We start from the raw sequence: 684 nt of genomic DNA, 5'->3' as shown, positions 1-684 counted from the left end.
AGGCACACGTTCGTGGGGGAATGATGATGATTGTCACGTTCATCACATTCATGTTGAAGTGCGAATGAATATCTTAGATAGGAACACGCATGTTTGAATAGAAAACAGGAATACTTGCATTAATTCATCAAGACACAGCAGAGCTCCTCACCCCCAACAATGGAGTTTAGAGACTCATGCCGTCAAAGAGTACAAAGTTTAGATCTAAAATGTCATGAGGTGCAAAATAAGTCTCTAAAAGTTGTTTAAATACTAAACTAGTAGCCTAGGTTTACAAAAAATGAGTAAACTATGATGGATGATGCAGAGATCCACTTCTAGGGCCCACTTGGTGTGTGCTGGGCTGAGATTTAAGCAATTTACATGCAGAGGCCATTTGTGGAGTTGAACGCCAATTTTTGTGCCAGTTTGGGCATTCAACTCCGGCTTTTGATCCTTTTCTGGCGCTGGACGCCAGAATTGGGCAGAGAACTGGCGTTGAACGCCAGTTTACGTCATCTATCCTTGTGCAAAGTATGGACTATTATATATTGCTGGAAAACCCTGGATGTCTACTTTCCAACGCAATTTGAAGCATGCCATTTCGAGTTCTGTAGCTCCAGAAAATCCACTTTGAGTGCAGGGAGGTCAGAATCCAACAGCATCAGCAGTCCTTTTTCAGCCTGAATCAGATTTTTGCTCAGC

This window comes from Arachis hypogaea, chromosome 15 (genome assembly GCF_003086295.3).
Source record: "Arachis hypogaea cultivar Tifrunner chromosome 15, arahy.Tifrunner.gnm2.J5K5, whole genome shotgun sequence".
Lineage (NCBI taxonomy): Eukaryota > Viridiplantae > Streptophyta > Magnoliopsida > Fabales > Fabaceae > Arachis > Arachis hypogaea.
The sequence above is the reverse complement of the archived record's forward strand: the minus strand, read 5'-3'. Positions refer to the sequence as shown.